Raw genomic sequence first — 15,283 nt, forward strand, 5'->3', positions numbered from 1 at the left:
CTTCTACAATGTAATGATAGCTACATCGCATCGTCTGCATAGGCAGTAATTTTTACTGTTTTGGTATTAATAAGACCGGTTTTTACTATGATTATACTGCCTGTAGTTGCTCTATTTGGTCTGAATCCATTTTGACCATCACCAATTATATTTTCGGGGTATTCTAGCAATCTATTGTATATAATACCAGAAAGAATTTTATATTTTACATTTAGCAATGTAATTGGCCTATAATTATGGCATTCCCTCTTATCTCTGTTCTTATAATATATTGGCTGTCCAAGGCCGATGCCACATTATGCGTTTTGACCGGATGCGTTTTCACCGCATCCGTTTCCAACGCAACCGGACCGACCTGTCACACTATGCGTTTAGTCTGGTACAGTTTGTAAGCGCGTACCGATGACTCAAAACGCATCCGTTTCCAACGCAACCGAACCGATGTGTCACACTATGCGTTTTCACCGGATGCTGCGGAAACGCATCCGGTCAAAACGCATAATCTGACATCGGCCTAAGGCCAACTGGCCATTCCTCCGGCATTTGCTCCTTAGTCCATTTAATGTCATTAGATTAGGAATTCTTCGATAGAGTTCGTATCATCCACGTTTTAATAATTCTGCCGAAATCCCGTCCGTTCCTGGCGCATTATTGTTTTTTAGTTTCTTGATTATTTGAACCACTTCATCATTACTCGTATTTTCAACGTGCTGCTCCCCCGTATAATATATTGTCTCGTTTTGAGCATTTTCATTTTCGGCATTTAGGTTTTCTTCGAAGTGTTCTTTCCATCCCATTATAAATGTTTGCTTCTCTGTTAGTAGTTCTCTATTTTTGTCTTTGCAGATCGTCAATTTTGGTCTAAATGACTGTGTGCTTTCTTTTATTCTTTTACTGAATTTTGTGCTTTCGTGCCTAGCAATTAGATCAGTAATCACATATAGTGCTGAAGTAATGTGTCTGACACAGAAAGAGAAAGAAATGTTGAGGATCCTAGAGAGGAAAATAATTCGGAGGATAGCATGCCCGCTAAACATAGATAATAATGAATTTAGAAAACTCATGAACCACGAAGTAAGAGAACATCTGAAAGGAGAAAACATCGTCAGATTTATCAAGGCACAGAGACTCAGAAGGAAGATGGAGACTCATATAGAAAGGAGGAATCCAGAAGCCGTTATCAAGAAAATTTTTAAATTTTTAAATTTTTAAATAATTCCTTTTCTCATGAGCATCTTTCATTGCGTCACAGTTTTTCGATTTCTTTCTAACGCTTTAAATTGTATGTAACAGAAAAAGGCACGTCTGTGATTAGAGACATTTATAACATTTGGTGGTGTCGATAGATGTCGCTATAATAAAAAAAAAATTATTTACGAATTATATAATATATCTACGAATATAATCTGTACAATTTATAAGACTATAAAAATCAAAGAAAATACCATTTTATAAATGCAATAAACACAATTGATTTGTTTTTATGCCAAATTGCAAATAAAATGTGACAACTGTCAGATTTAACTAAAATGTCATGTTAGAATATATTTGTATTATCGCGGACTTTCCTTTTTTTCTATTATTTGTGACGCACTGAAAAATGCTCATGAAAAGGACCATATCAGATTCGTGTCTATTGTTATGCTCCAGGATTTCTTGTACTTGTTTTTTTTAATGCTATTTTTTTCTGCATATTCTAGTCCCTTGTATTCTCTTGTCGTTATAAATTTCCACAAATCGACTATTTGGCGTATATTTTGTCAAGAAAGGTGAAATATCTCCTGGACTACCAGGTCGTGATTTCCAAATACTGACCTTTAGTGCCAAAGTGGCGTTTCGCAACAATAATTCAAGCGTCGGAAAGAACGGGAGGAACTCCTCGTGGCATTTCCTCGGATTAATTTGGTCTCCCAAGGATTACGGAATGCAAATTCAACAAATGGGAGTGCGGAGGTTTAATTTAGGTTCCGATACCTTGACGATTAAATGCAGACAATACGAGTTGTGGCTGTTCGGGGAAACCTGGCGTAGATTTAAGTCGAAACTTTAGTCGGTGAATTGGTAATTAAAATCTGAAAAGTCTCTATACCGAGTGAGAGATTTAGTCTTTGTGTCATTATAAATTAATGCTGAAATTAATTTGACAGATAGAGATGTTTTACGAATCGTTTAGAACTATTTAATTAATTAATTTTAGATTGAATTCGTAGACAAAGTTTTGCGTAGTTTTTAGTAATTTTGTTTTTAAAGTGTTTTAAAGTGGCGCAGTCTGAAAACTAAAACTGTGAAAGTAACAAAATAAAATTTGGATGAATATTATGATTAAGTATAGTACTTCATCAAATTTTGATTTCGTGAATTTCGTAGTGACGATAATATCTACTAATGACGATACTAATATATTATATTAGTATCTACATTTGATGAACCACTTACTGGGCAAACATCCATTCATTTACATCGGAAAATATGAAGCAAGTGCATGAAATAGTTTTAGCCAATCTTTGAGTAAAGATGCATGTATTGACAGATGCCACAAAAGCGCACTAGTTTTGTTTTAAACGAAGTTTTGTATATGAAAAAATTATCCTGCTACTGGGTATTGTGTTTTCTGACCATTTAAGAAAAACATGCTCATGTGACCACTTCTCCACAGCGGTTGGACCTCAAATATGAAGCTCTATCCGTCAGACTTTCGGCGTAGATTATTAACCGTTAATGGAACTTGGATCAACTACTATATACCAGATAACAGAATAAACGCACGGTAGTGGACTGAAGAATGCAAAAGTACTCCGACCAAGAGTGTCTCTATGGGTTGGCAGGTTTAAAGCCAATGTATTTTGGAATTGCAAGGGCATAATGTTAACTGACTATCTAGAAAAATGTAAAACTGTCAACAGTTAATATAACTGTACATTGTTGGACTAATTGAAGCATGATCAAAGTGAGAAATGGCGCCATATGTAGAAGAAAAAACTGTTGTTATTCTAAGACAATGCACAAGATCGTTGTGGCACTGGCAAATATTTATAAGCTGGGCTTCGAATTTGCTTCCTCAGCCGACTTATTCTCCTGATTTGAAACACCGGGAGAAACTCCTCGTGGCATTTCCTCGGATTAATTTGTTCTCCCAAGGATAACGGAATGCAAAGTCAACAAATGGGAGTGCGGAGGTTTAATTTAGGTTCCGACACCTTGACGAATAAATGCAGACAATACGAGTTGTGGCTGTTCGGGGAAACCTGGCGTAGATTTAAGTCGAAACTTTAGTCGGTGAATTGGTAATTAAAATCTGAAAAGTCTCTATAGCGAGTGAGAGATTTTGTCTTTGTGTCATTATAAATTGATGCTGAAATTAATTTGACAGAGAGAAATGTTTTACGAATCGTTTAGAACTACTTAATAGTTTAATTTTAGATTGAATTCGTAGACAAAGTTTTGCGTAGTTTTTAGTAGTTTTGTTTTTAAAGTGTTTTAAAGTAGCGCAGTCTGTTATTACTCTGGTTTATTTTATATTATTCGGTTTTATAAGATTTTGGCTTTAGTGAATATTAGTGAACATACGTTTTATACAGGTTTATACTCGAAGAAAATTTAGTACTAAGGTGGGGCTAGAAAGTCTAGACAGTAAAATTTTTTAGGCATGTATGTCAAATTCAACGCGTTGACGTGTTGACATAAAATGATAAAATGACACATATGGAGAAAAACGATTCTTAGTATCTCATTAAACATTATTAATTGAGAACTAAAACTGTGAAGGCAACAAAATAAAATTTCGATAAATATTATGATTAAGTATATATTACTTCATCAAATTTTGATTTCGTGAATTTCGTAGTGACGATATATTAGTATCTACATTTGATGAACCACTTACTGGGCAAACCTCCATTCATTTACATCGGAAAATATGAAGCAAGTGCATGAAATAGTTTTAGCCAATCTTTGAGTAAAGATGCATATATTGGCAGATGCCACAAAAGCGCACTAGTTTTGTTTTAAACGAAGTTTTGTATATGAAAAAATTATCCTGCTAATGGGTGTTGTGTTTTCTGACCATTTACCAAAAACATGCTCATGTGACTACTTCTCCACAGCGGTTGGACCTCAAGTATGAAGCTCTATCCGTGGGACTTTCGGCGTAGATTATTAACCGTTAATGGAACTTGGATCCACTACTATACAGGGTGAGGCAAATAAAGGGCCTATTAGAAATATCTCGAGAACTAAAGGCAACAGAATCATGAAAATTTGAATATAGGAGTTTTGACGGATAATCTATTAAATGAAAATATTTTCATCTCTTTGCAACTTCCGGTTATACCGGAAGTTGTTTATAACTTCGTTTTTTTAAATGGGACACCCTGTATATTTTTACATTTTTGGATTCTTTTGGATGTCTTCTTTCTTAAAATATGAGATTTTGTAATATTATACAGGGTATTTTAAAAGATAATTACGATTTTTTATTAATTTCGTAGCAAAATTAACACCCTGTAGAATTGTAGTAGTTTGACATCTAAAACTTTACTTACGGTCAAATGATTTTTAATATACTCTACTATTGTTAAGAATAATTAGTATAGCTAAATTTTTAATTTTAGTACCTATACAGGGTTGGTCGAAACTCGGAATGAGTATTTTCTGAGATTTCTTAGATGGAACACCCTATATTTTAGTATTGTAATGAAATGATATTTTATGGTACTTTTTTATTTCTTAAGCATTTCCTATACCTAACTACTTTTATTTGTGCTTAATTGTTAATCGCACCAACAATCGTAACTATGTAGGTATTTTGATAGCTAAACCATTATTGGTAACTTTAAGGACCAGTCTGGATTCATATGTATTTATTTCTGAAAAATTATTTGGGATTGAGTATTTTCACCTTATAAAATTTTACGTATTTTTTGTTGCAATTAATGTTTAGCTTGAATCACCAATAACTCACAAATTCAAGCAGTTAGGTATAGGAAATGCTTAAGACATAAAAAAGAACTATAAAATATAATTTCACTATTATTTCAAAAATACAGGGTGTTCCGTTTAAGAAAACTCAGAAAATACTCATTCCGAGTTTCGACCAACCCTGTATACTAAAATTAAAAATTTAGCTATACTAATGATTCTTAACAATAGTAGAGCATATTAAAAATCATTTGAACGTAAGTAGAGTTTTAGATGTCAAACTACTACAATTCTACAGGGTGTGAATGTTGCTACGAAATTAATAAAAAAACGTAATTTTCTTTTAAAATACCCTGTATAATATTACAAAACCTCATATTTTAAGAAAGAAGACATCCAAAAGAATCCAAAAATGTAAAAATATACAGGGTGTCCCATTTAAAAAAACGAAGTTATAAACAACTTCCGGTATAACCGGAAGTTGCGAAGAGATGAAAATATTTTCATTTAATAGATTATCCTTCAAAACTCCTATATTCAAATTTTCATGATTCTGTTGCCTTTAGTTCTCGAGATATTTCTAATAGGCCAGTTATCTGCCTCACCCTATATACCAGATAACAGAATAAACGCACGGCAGTGGACTGAAGCCTGCAAAAGTGCTCCGACCAAGAGTGTCTCTATGGGTTGACAGGTTTAAAGCCAATGTATTTTGGAATTGCGAGGGCATAATGTTAACTGACTATCTAGAAAAATGTAAAACTGTCAATAGTCAATATTACTGTACATTGTTGGACTAATTGAAGCATGATCAAAGTGAGAAATGGCGCCATATTTAGAAGAATAAACTGTTGTTATTCTAAGACAATGCACAAGATCGTTATGGCACTGGCAAACATTTATAAGTTGGGCTTCGAATTTGCTTTCGTAGCCGACTTATTCTCCTGATTTGAAACAACGGGAGGAACTCCTCGTGGCATTTCCTCGGATTAATTTGGTCTCCCAAGGATTACGGAATGCAAATTCAACAAATTAGAGTGCGGAAGTTTAACTTAAGTTCCGATACCTTCACGATTAAATGCAGATAATATGAGTTGTGGCTTATCGAGGTAACCTGGCGTAGATTTAAGTCGAAACTATAGTCAGTGAATTCTTAATTAAAATCTGAAAAGTCTCTATACCGAGTGAGAGATTTAGTTTTTGTGTCATTATGAATTGATGCTTAAATTAATTTGACAGAGAGAGATTACGAATCGTTTAGAACTATTAATTAATTTTAGATTGAATTCGTAGACAAAGTTTTGCGTAGTTTTTAGTAGTTTTGTGTTTAAAGTGTTTCAAAGGGGCGCAGTCTATTACGACTCTGTGATTTATTTTATAAAATATTATTCTGATCTGTAAATTTTGGGCTTAAGTAAATATTTAAAAGTCTTACATCTTTATTTGATATATGAATATTTATACAGTGAGCACGTAAAGGTTGGAATAAATTCATTTTCTCGAGGAGAAAACCCGAAACAGGTCAATTTTTATTTTTAAATTGCGACTTTCGAAACAGGTCAATTTTATTTTATATATTTTATATATCATATTAGTGACGTCACCCATGTGGGCATGATGACGTCATCGATGATTTTTTTAAATGAGAATAGGGGTCGTGTGATAGCTCATTTGAAAGGTAATTCAATTCTCTACTCAGTAGTTTAGACATTAATATAATTATTTATACAGGGTGTCCAAAAACTATTTTTTTTTAATTAAATTTATTGATATAAAAAGAAGAATCTGTGTAATTTATTTAGTTCAAAATACATTTTACTGCTATCAGAAAACAGGAAAAAATGTTTATTTGCCAAATAAATATTGTTTTTTGCTTAAATTCAATATTAAAGCAGCCACCCATTTGCCTTTTGAAAGTTTGAACATTATCTTAAGCGAAAAACAATGATTATTTTTCAAATAAACATTTTTTTCTGATTTTTGAGAGCAGTAAAATGTAATTTGAATTAGATAAATTGCACAGATTCTTCTTTTTATGCCAATAAACTTAATTCAAAAAAATTTTTGTTCGACACCCTGTGTATATAATTATGATAATGTTTATATTACTGGATAGAGAATTGAATTACCTTTCAAATGAGCTATCACATGGCCCCTATTCTTATTTAAAAAAATCATCGATGACGTCATCACGCCCAAATGGGTAACGTCACTAGTATGATATAGATGCCAAAAAGTCGTAATTTAAAAATAAAAATCGACCTGTCTCGGCATTTTTATCCAAAATCGTCCATTCTCGAGAAAATGAATTTATTCCAACCTTTACGTGCTCACTGTATAAATCTTAACAAGTTTACGCTCCAATAGCAGACAAAAACGAAGACGAAAAGTTCAATTGCTAAGGTGGGTGTGACAAAAAATGTGGGGTACTTCTGTTTGAGTAACCGTTGGGAGAAATATCTAAACTCCAACAGAAGTAGGCAAAGAAGGGGAAGCAAATGTATTGGAATGAAGGGGCTTCTACGTTGGGAAGCAAATGTAACAAATACTACCTTAGCGTACAAGTAGTACTTGTATGGGAATGTGAAATGAAAAAGTCAGATGGTAAACTATTGACAGAAACAGAAGTAGATGGATGAAACTGACTGTAGTTAAGCTAGCAGGGTATAGAAGAGAATGAGCCCTTGATACTCAAGGATAGTTCGGCCAATTTTCGCGCCGTCAAAGACAGTAAATCTACAGAATATAGATGATGGTTATAAAGGGAATATCAAGATGAACAAAGACTAGAAAATATAGAAAAATAACAATAAATCGTGGGCGCCAGTAGAGCGTAGACTATGGCTCTACCAGGTATCCTATACTGCTGCACTCGTACTAGTTAGTTGCTATGACAATAAAATTAGTAAACCTAGAAACATATGACAACCACTAGGTAATAAAAGAAATATTATACAACCCAATCAATAGTGTATTTAGCTTTTACTTATATGTACAAAAAAATTCATATATGTACCAACAAGGTATACCCTAAAATTAATAAAAAATATTTTACTAATAAAGTATGTACAATTTACAGTCTACAGAGTAGTTTAAACAAAAGAGGAACAAAGTCCACCCCTAAAAATTGGTTTGAAATGTCAAATCCAATTTATGGTACAAAAATGAACCGACACACTACTCGAGGTAAAACTCTAACTTCATGTGCGGTTACAATAATAAAAAAAACAAGTTAAATGGTCAATTACCCTGAGGGGGACAAAAGCCAAGGTTCAGTAATTATAATATATAAAAAATTTACCAAATTTTCTCCGGATAGTTGAGCTCAATTACCTTTACACGTGAGAAAAGAAACAAAAGAAATTAATTTATTAGAAAAATGCAAATTTGAAGCCTTGAAGAGGAGGTATTATTTATTATTAAAAATTGAAAATATTTAAATTATTTCTTTTGTTTTTGTTTGAAAAAATTATGAATAACTTAGTGGAGTATAATGTAAACTTATTTAATTTTATATTTTTAATAGATATTGAATGTTCCAATTATTTAGAAAAAATTAATGTTCTTGAAAATAATAATAAAAAAAAAATACTTAATCACTGTCCAACACCAACTAACGTAAAGTCTTTTCCAAAGTTCCAAACAAAATAATGATAGTCCAAAAACCAACTCAAAAGACGATTCCAGCTCCTAGGCTACCCCGTGACTGCCCTAAAGTTTTTTTTTATTTCATCCCTGATGTTAGTGGGATGAATATTCCAGTGGTTCCAAGTGGCCGATAGCAATCATCCCAAATTTTTACCAAATTAATACTTTTCTCCTTCAACAAAACAAAACTTTCTCCTCCTTCAACTTAATTACGATAGCTTCCGTATAAAAAAAATAACTAAAAGGTGATTCCTTTTTTTGTTCAAAAAGCCACCGACCACTTGGAACTTATTTATTTGGAGGTTCAGCTAACAGTCAAACTTTTTAAAAATTTGACAGTTCTTCTTGATACTTGCGACAGCGGCTACTCGTGGAACTAATGTCCAGTGTTGGCGGTGTTGCAAGATGGAAAAGTAGCATTTTATAAATATTAAATTATTGATTTTTAATTAAAATATTTTCATTAAGTAACGTTCCGTTACATTCCCCTCCAACTTGATGAAAAAAAAAATTTAGGTACAAAAATTTTTTTTTTCTAAACTTAATATATCACTAACCATAGTGGTCTATTTCTTCATTACACATTGATTAACAAGATTAAGACAATTTTATCAAGAAAAAGTATGGACTTCTTCAGATTCCATAAGATGACTCAAAGTCATATTAAATGTCTGTATAAACCATTAGTGAAGAAACCAAAACATTGACTCGATTATAGTAATAAATTTATAGTGACAAATAAGTGTCGAATTGGGCACTAGGTCCAAAATTGAAATATCCATGGACATCAAATTTATGATGGCATATCCAAGGACGAACAACCAGGCAAAATGTGATCCAATTCGCACAATAAGGAACTAGTAGCTATACTAAAATAAAATCATAGTAATGATTGACTAAAGGAAATGAAGAATTGAACACTTAATCCAAAATTGAACTCACAATGGACACCAGATTTATAACAGCATATCCAGAGAAGAGCAACCAGGAAGATTTTCGGAACAATTCTCACTAATACCAAATAATACTAATATAACAAGGAAATAATTAACACAAAATAAGAGCAATCGGACGCTATCCAAAATCGGACTAACAATGGACACCAGATTCATAAAAGCATATCCAGAGAAGAACGATCAGGAAGATTTATGGACCAATTCTCATTAACACTATATAAAATAAATAACTTAGGTCTACCTAAACCTTATACCAAACTAATCTATTGGATATAGATATAGAATTTATGGTTTCGAACAAAAGGACAGCCATAGATCGATTCCATCCTTATATCGAGTTACCATAGCATCCATGAACCAAATCTAATAAACAAAAAAAAATGAACAAAGTGTGAGGTAATGTATGTCACACTTATCCATACTAACCAACAGAGATGTAATCAATTAAACCGATAATAAGATAAATACCTAAAGTATATCGACTAAAGGAATTCGGTGACTAAATAAAATTGATTCGTGCTGGTATTCGCTAGTTATAGCATGTTGCTACAGCAGATGTATGCCAATAACCAGACACAATATTAAGTAAAAATAAAGTGGTGAACTAATATTCTGTTCTGTGATACCACTATCTGGGTAACAGAAAAATGTCGAGAACAAGCAAACAATTTTAAATAAAACTGTAGATTTATGAAATGTTCTCACATATGTAGGATTATCTAGGAAATATACCTGAATCTAAACAACAACTTTTGCCTAAGGAAAGAAGTAACAATATAATGACAATAACAACTCATCTGTCTAAATACCCTAAATATGGAATCAAATGAACTTGCTAGGTATAGGGATAGTCAAAGCACAAACTCTATGAATAAGAGACATAATATAAACTAAATAAACTTCCCTATCAACCTGTAACAAGGTAACTGGAATAATTAGATAATTACACTAAAAATGGTTGTCATTATCCAACAAAAAGGATCAATCATTTCATGATTGAACATGGTTATGACGAATAAACATCTGTGTACTCTGCCATGAAAAACATACGATTACGAAATTTAATCGAACAGCACTGGCCACGTACCGAACAACAACTTCGAACCCACGTATTCACTAAATCCTAGTACACACAGACTAATTCTTAGAGGAAATAATATGAAAGACACAAGAATCCATACCTAAATCTAAATTACAACTAATTCCAGGTTCATACTGTATATTAATAAGGGTATAAATTATTGTGAAGTATTTAGGACATCCGTGACAACATAGATAAGGTAAACCAATAGCATATTAAACTGTAACATCTTTCCAATATGGCAAATCCAATAACAGGATATAAAACAAATAGCAGATAATCAAATATCAAAAGGTAACACACAAGTCAAGATATAGTAGTGTACAACGTAGTCCCCTTTCAGATAAATATGAGTAGTTGTATGAGTCTACACTGCCAGATATATTATATAAACATATAAATCATCCTTCCTATCAAAAGTAGTGGATGTATATCAAAAAGAACAAAAAGAAATAAGTCTGAGTCCCTATTTATTTTATATTGCTGATGACAGGACTAGTACCTAGTAAGCTTATTAACTGATAGTAATTAAAATGCACAATTTATATTACAAAAAAAAATGATGAACTCACACATATGGTACTACATATCCAATAATTACCTAATAAATTGAAGTCTCCAAAAACGGCCAAAAGATAAAAATTAATCCATGTAACTAAAACCTATCTGGTGACAAAACAACATTAGATTAAAATAACAAACCGCAGTAAAAATCGAGCTAAAGACAACAGAGGAAGATATTAGCTTAAACAACTCTGTTTAGCTAATTTTCATCTGAAGAGGAAGAACCAACCTCGTCCATGGTATTATCAGGCAGTAAATCCTTTATGTGAAACTGACCAATTCGTTTGTTCGTCGAATTGTCCTTTAATTCATACACTAAGGGAGATAATACCCTCACGACCGTGCACGGGATATATTTCTGACAAAACTTTGCAGAAATGGCATCACCCTTACTGGATTTTACAAAATTACGCTTTAAGACCCGATCACCAACAAAGAATCGCAAATCTCGTTTCCTTAAATTATACTGACTCTGATTCCTGAGGTAAGAAGTTTTTAACCTTTTCCTAATGTCAGCAAAAATGGGGGGTAACTGTTGGAGATCTTCCAGACGATGGAGATTCTCCGAAATCTGAGGAAGAGTAGTACGATTCTCAGAAATTAATCCAAAATAGTCACCAGACAATGGAACATTTCTTCCAAAATTAAGATAGGCTGGAGAACATTGGGTGACTTCATGAACAGAAGTACGAATGGCCTGAGCGACTGAATGAATATATTGATCCCAAGCTCTATGATCCATATAAGTATAAGACCTTAGTGCAGTTACGATACTGCGATTAACACGCTCAGTATGGTTTGCCTGCGGATGGTAGGCAGCATTATAAAAAAAATCTTTTGGACCTTGTATTTACTCAAGAGATCTTTAAAAGCTTTGGACACAAATTGTGGTCCATTATCACATGATACTATTTGAGGAACCCCAAATAGTAAGAAAACTTGTTCTTCTAAATATTTTAAAATGGCTGGAGTTGTGGCCTGACGAAGAGGAAAAACTAAGGGAAACTTAGTGAAATAATCCACAACTACCAAACAACATGTATTACCCTTATAGCTACGTGGATATGGTCCAATAAGATCTAATGATATCATTTGCCAAGGAAAATTAATGTTCCTGAAGGAACCCATGAGTCCAGCTTGAGGTAGGTTACTTGGCTTGCAGGTTGCACAAACTCTACATCTAGAGATGTATTTCTTGACCGAATTGCGTAGACCAGGCCAGTAATATAACTCAGCTATTTTACAAAAAGTTTTATAAAACCCGAAGTGACCTGATGTCACATCATCATGAAAATTTCTCAAGACTTCTTCCCTATTAGCTGTTGGAACTACTATTTTCCAGTCAGACATATTCGACAGTGACTCTATAGGACTGATAACATGTTTATATAGGACATTATTCTCTACTTTGAAATCAGGGTACTGACCAGGTTCTTGGGTAACTTTCTCCAACATATTCTGATACCATGTATCCGGAACTAAGGTGGATATGTCAAGAAGGTTGACATCAAACGTTCGAGACAATGCATCAGCTACTACAACACCATTAGCCTTGCGATGTACGATATTATAGTCAAACGCTGATAACTTACAAATCCAACGAGATAATCGTTGGGATGGATTACGCATAGAATGCAACCACAACAACGAACTATGATCAGTTATAAGTGTGCACTTACGACCTTCCAAATAATAACGGAATGCCTCCAAGCCATGAATGATGGCAAGCAGTTCACGTTCAGTAGTGGAGTAATTTTTCTGAGCCTTGTTCAGCTTCTTGCTTGTGTAAGCTATGGGGTGTTCTGAACCGTCTTTCATCTGAAAGAGTACACCACCTGAAGCTGTATTCGAACAATCAGTCATGAGGTAAAAATGTTCCTTGAAATCAGGAGAGGTCATGACTGGAGCACTGGTAAGGGCTTCTTTAATGCGATGGAAAGCATCATCAGCCTCAGGAGTCCAGGTAATAGTCTGGCCCTTTTTCCTATTCTTAAGAAGGTCAGTAAGAGGTGACAACAAAGTAGAGTAAGAAGGCACAAACCGGCGATAGTATCCACACATTCCCAAGATCCTACGTAACTGGGTGGTGGTTTTAGGTATGGGGAAGTCTTTAATAGCAGATACTTTATCCGGATTTGTCCTCAGACCTTGACTATCAACAACGTATCCTAGGAATTTTAAATTAGGACGACAAAAATTACATTTATCTAAATTCACCGTCAGATTAGCCTCTTTAAGGCGTGAAAATAGCTTGCCTAATATTTCAATATGTAAATCAAAATCAGGAGTAACAACTAAAATATCATCTAGATAATAGAAGACATATGGCTCAAGTTGTGGACCGATAACCAAGTCCATTAAACGACACATTGTCTGGGGAGCAGAAACAAGACCGAAAGGCATGGTAACAAATTGAAATAGCCCTTTCCCACTGACAGCAAAAGCGGTATACTTCTTACTCTCTTCACTCAAAGGAATTTGTAAGAAGGCCTTAGATAGATCAATGGAAGAGATGTATTTAGCATTCTGAAGTTTGCTTAAGATAACATCTATTCTGGGGATAGGATAAGCGTCCCTATTAGCAGTGATACTATTTAATTTCCGACCATCGAAACAAACTCTAAAGGATCCATCCTTCTTTTTTATGAGCCAAAGCGGACTGCAATAACAAGACTTGGACGGTTCGATAATATTTAAGGAGAGCATCGAATCAACCTCCTTTTCTAGATCTGCCTGCCATGCTTGAGGTATGGGATACTGATATTGTCGAAAAGGGGTTGAAGTATTCACTTCAATAGTATGAGACATTAGATGAGTACGGCCTAATTTATCGTTAGAAGAAATCGATGAAAATTTAGAAATGATATTCTCTAGTTGTTTTTGTTCCCTGACAGACAAACTAGAAAACTCACGAATAGCACTGAGGGTTGACAAATTGAATGATGATATAGAAACGGAAAAGTCAGAACAGTTCAATGTGCTGTTAAATGTATTTAAGAAATCCATGCCAAGAATTATGGAGTTTCGAACAGAAGGTATGATATAAAATGTAATTGTTTTCCGAATATTAGCAACTAAGATGTCTGTCTCAAATTTACCTGTAATTGACTGAACTGTACCATCTGCAGTAGACACTTGCAAAGAAGAAATAGGCATAATAGTAATATCAGTATTTTCTAGTAACTTTAATGAATAAGAACCTATTAAAGAAATATTTGAGCCACTATCTAATAGAGCTAAGCATGATTGTCCTAATATCTCAATTTCAAGATACGGTCGGTTATCATTGTGTTTTCTGACTAATAAAGAATTTATATCAAAACCTAAAGGATCTGCTTGGTTATCAAAATTATGGGGTAACAACACAGACATATTATCATTACTAACAAAACTAGAAACGGGTATAGACAAGGGAACTACTTCACTACTACACTTACCATTATGTTCAACACTATCAACTAAAGGAGTATTTATGGATGACCATCTGTGATCACTTGAACCATGTGGACTTAATATATCACAATTAGAGCTTACTGTTTTGATTGATTTTGATCTGTGGAGCGTGCTGATCTTTTTGATGACACCCCTTTCCGACTGGGAGATGGGTTTGTGTTGCTTGACGTGCTTGGACTTGCAGATTCTGTTGATGCTGGGGTTTGGTTCCCTGATAGGGAAGTGGAAGGAGAAACGCTCAGGGGACGGACCTCCAACGTTCCGTTTCCCGAACATTTGAAACAGTTCCGTTTGAGGGTATTTTCTCGACCACAACCGTGGCAGAAAATACGATTTTGAGGGATCTCACACCCAAAAAACGTGTGACCCGGAAGATGACAATTCCAGCAGACAACAGAATTCAATGCCGAAACATTCCGTTCAGGACCCTTATTTTGCCATGAACGGGGCCTAAAAGAACTTGGCTGAGAGGAAGAAATAGGTGATTGTCGAGATGAGGAAGAAGGTGGAGAAGACCAAGATAACGTTTCCTCCAAACGTTTGCACTTTTCAGTGAGGTCTGTGATACTTTGAATGTCCATCAAAGCTAATTGCTTATGGTAAGAAGGTAACAGACATTTGAGAATGATTTTAATTTTGGCAGAGTCTGTTAGAGAAGTCTCAA

The 15,283-nt window shown here is 34.0% G+C and overlaps 1 protein-coding gene across 1 annotated transcript in view; it reads left to right on the forward strand.

The window, feature by feature from the left end:
- The window catches only part of LOC114326263 (out at first protein), a 590,880-nt gene that overhangs the window by 496,409 nt on the left and 79,188 nt on the right, over window positions 1–15,283 (forward strand). The window lies entirely within an intron of this gene.

Source organism: Diabrotica virgifera, chromosome 2 (assembly GCF_917563875.1).
Source record: "Diabrotica virgifera virgifera chromosome 2, PGI_DIABVI_V3a".
NCBI classification, from domain to species: domain Eukaryota; kingdom Metazoa; phylum Arthropoda; class Insecta; order Coleoptera; family Chrysomelidae; genus Diabrotica; species Diabrotica virgifera.